Here is a 3,971-nt window from a genome sequence, read left to right as displayed (position 1 = left end):
AACACTATCGCTCTGCAACACTTAGAGGCAGTCAGGGTCTCGGCTGAAGCAACATAGAGGCAGATGGTAGAATTAATGACAAGCGGGATGCAATCTGGCAGACCATTCGGTTCTTCCTCTAACTCCCAGACCGAATGGAGTTTGGAGAGTTTTCTTCAGCACCGGTAGGCCAAGTTCGATGGGAAGTGTGGTGCAGACGAGGTCGACCACTGGCTTCATGACATGGAAAGAATTTATGACGCCAAGAGGTGCATAAATGAAAACCGACTACATTTACAGAATATTTGCTGACTGGAGAGGTTGGCCATTGGTGGGGGAGTACAAAGATGTTGTTGGAGGATGAACACACCCCTATCACATGGGAAGTATTTAAGAAGAAGTTCTATGAGGAGTATTTTCCCAATAGCGTTCGGTTCGCTAAAGAAGTGAAGTTCCTCCAATTGGTTCAAGGAGGAATGACCGTGACCGAGTACGCTAATAGGTTCAAACACCTGATGAGGTTCTATGCAATGAGGATGGATGAAGAGTGGCAATGTTGGAAATTTGAAAATGGATTAAGAGAAGATCAGAAACCAGTCATTGCTAGCCATTGTATCTAGAAGTTCCCTGCCTTAGTGGAAAGTGCTAAGGTATTGGAGAAAAACCTGATGGATGCCGAGCGGCGTAAGAAGCAACAACAGAGTTCTAAAGGACCTGTATTCTCAAGGAACAACCTCGGCCTCATAACGAATCCTTACTCTCGGCCTATGACATCTTCGAGTCATTATGCTTTGGTTGTTCGACCTATTAACTATGCTAGACCGATCGGTCAACATCTGTGGAGGACCCCACTACAAGAACGACTGCCCCTAGCAAGGGAACGCCAGGTTTTGCGTTCAGTGTAATAAGAACGGGCATTGGGAGAGAGATTGCAATATGGGGAACCGAGCGTTCTTCAGACCACCGAACGCTGGAAGATTTCAACCTGGTGGTGGCTGAGCGTATGCAGCAGGCCGAGTATATGCTATCACAGGAGCTGAAGCATCTAACGCAGGTAACCTTATCACCAGCACTTGCTTGTTGTATGGAATGCCCTGCTGTGTGTTGTTTGATTCGGGGGCAACACGTTCCTTCATCTCGAAGGCATGTGTTGATAAGCTGGGTTTGGCCGAGAGAGAGATGCAGCTTGATTTGGTGGTGTCAACCCCAGCAGCTAGAGAGGTGAGGACATCTATCGTGTGCGTTAGATGCCCTATTGAGGTGGAAGGGTACAAATTTAGGGTGAACCTCATATGCTTACCCCTTCAAGACTTATAGGTAATTATAGGGATGGATTGGTTGACCTCCAATCACATTCTTATTGATTGCGGGATGAAGAAGTTGATTTTTCCGAAAGAAGAAGAGAAGTTAACCCTAACGCTCGGTCAAGTCCGAGAAGACCTTATTGGAGGCGTCATGTGCTTCCTGATCTTGACTCATATGGACGTGAGTGAAGGAGACCGTTCGATTGGTAATCGTTCGGTCATTGACGAATTCCTAGACGTCTTTCCAGAAGAGGTACCAGGCCTACCCCCACCGAGAGAGGTTGAGTTCTCCATTGACTTGATCTCGGGAGCAGGTCCAGTATCACTAACACCCTATCGAATGGCTCCAGCAGAACTAGCCGAGTTGAAGAAGCAAATTGAGGAGCTGTTGGAGAAGAAATTCATTAGGCCGAGCGCATCACCTTGGGGAGCTCCAATTCTGTTGGTCAAGAAGAAGGATGACAATTCTCGACTATGTATTGATTATAGACAACAGAACAAGCTGACCATCAAGAAAAAGTACCATCTACCAAGAATAGATGACTTGTTGGATCAGTTGTACGAAGCAACAGTCTTCTCCAAGATTGATTTAAGATCAGGGTATCATCAAATTTTAGCCAAGGAGGGTGACGTCCAGAAGACAGCCTTTCGGTCTCGGTACGACCATTATGAGTATGTAGTAATGTCGTTCGGTGTTACTAATGCTCCAACCATTTTTATGGATTAGATGAACCGGATCTTCAGACCTTTCCTAGACAAATTTGTAGTAGTTTTCATTGATGATATCCTGGTATACTCCAAGAGCCGAGAGGAGCATGAGGAACACTTGAGGATAGTGCTCGGTATGCTAAGGGAGAAGCAATTATATGCAAAGTTGTCCAAGTGTGAATTCTGATGGAGAAAGTGCAATTTCTTGGACATGTCATCTCGGTTGGAGGAATTGCAGTGGACCCTGCAAAAGTCCGAGCGGTGTTGCAATGGAGACACCCCGTTCAGTCACAGACGTGAGAAGTTTCGTTGGGTTGGCCGGTTACTATAGACGGTTTATTGAAGGATTCTCTAAGATAGTGGCGCCGTTAACCCAACTGATCAGAAAGGATCAACCGTTCGTCTGGACCGATTGATGTGAGTCCAACTTTCAGGAATTGAAGTAAAGGTTGACGAGCGCTCCAGTGTTGGTGATTCCTGACGTCAGCCAATCGTTTAAAGTCTTTTGTGATGCCTCCTACCAAGGCTTAGGTTGTGTGTTGATGCAAGAAGGGAAGGTAGTGGCTTATGCCTCCCGGCAACTGAAGGTGCATGAGAAGAACTATCCAACATGTGACCTGGAGTTGGCAACAATAATATTTGCACTTAAGATATGGAGGCATTACCTATATGGTTCTCGGTTTCAAGTGTTCAGTGACCATAAGAGCCTAAAGTACTTGTTTGATCAAAAGGAGTTGAATATGAGGCAAAGAAGGTGGATGTAGGTTTTGAAAGACTACGATTTTGAACTTCAATACCATCCAGGAAAAGCTAATGTGGTTGTTGACGCCTTGAGTAGGAAGACCGTCCACATGGCATCTATGATGGTCCGAGAGCTGAACTTAGTGGAGAGCTTTCGAGACTTGGGACTTCAATGTGAGTTGGAACCGAACGGTATCAAGTGCTGCAACCTCAGATTGTCCAGTAACCTCTTTGACCGAATCAAAGAAAAGCAGTTGGTGGATGTGGAACTGCAAAGGATGAGCAAACCGATCGATTCCCAATAGGAGAAAGATTTTAGTTCAGGGACGGACAATCTCTTGAGGTATAGAGGGAGAACATGTATTCCTAATGATGGGGAGCTGAAAAGATTAATTCTTGAGGAAGGACATCAAAGTCGTCTTAGCCTACATCCAGGTATGACTAAGATGTATCAAGACCTCAAGAAAGCTTTCTGGTGGCCGGGAATGAAGAATGATGTCGCTCGGTTTGTGGCATCATGTTTAACTTGTTAGAGAGCCAAGGCTGAGTACCAGAAACCGAGCGGTCAGCTACAACCTCTAGAGATTCCCGAATGGAAGTGGGACAACATAGCCATGGATTTCGTGACCTACTTACCCCAAACAGTCAGGAACCATGATGCTATTTGGGTCATAGTCAATCGGCTTACAAAGAGTGCACACTTCCTTCCTATCAACTTGAAGATGCCAATGTCCAAGTTAGCTCAACTGTACATCAAAGAGATCGTTCGGCTGCATGGAGTACCGTCCAATATAGTGTCAGATCGAGACCCAAGGTTCACCTCCCGGTTTTGGCAAGCACTTAACCAAGAAATGGGAAGCAAGCTTCAAATGAGCTCGACCTACCACCCACAAACGGACGGTCAATATGAGAGAAAAATCCAGACTCTAGAAGACCTATTGAGGACGAACGTCTTAGATTACTCAGGAGTTTGGGATGAAGTCCTACCCTTATCAGAATTCACGTACAACAATAGCTTCCACTCTAGCATTGGAATGACACCTTATGAAGCTCTCTATGGGAGGAAATGTCGAACGTCACTGTTGGTTTCAAGAAGGAGAAGCAATGTTGACTGAACCAGAAATCATACAACAGACGACCGAGAAGGTGAAGCTGATTCAAGAAAGATTGAAGGCATCTCAGAGCCGATAGAAGTCTTATGCTGACAAAAGAAGGAAGCCCTTGGAGTTCGCTGAAGGA

The sequence above is a fragment of the Vigna radiata genome, chromosome 7 (genome assembly GCF_000741045.1).
Source record: "Vigna radiata var. radiata cultivar VC1973A chromosome 7, Vradiata_ver6, whole genome shotgun sequence".
Taxonomy (NCBI): Eukaryota; Viridiplantae; Streptophyta; class Magnoliopsida; order Fabales; family Fabaceae; genus Vigna; species Vigna radiata.
Note: the sequence above shows the minus strand (reverse complement) of the source record.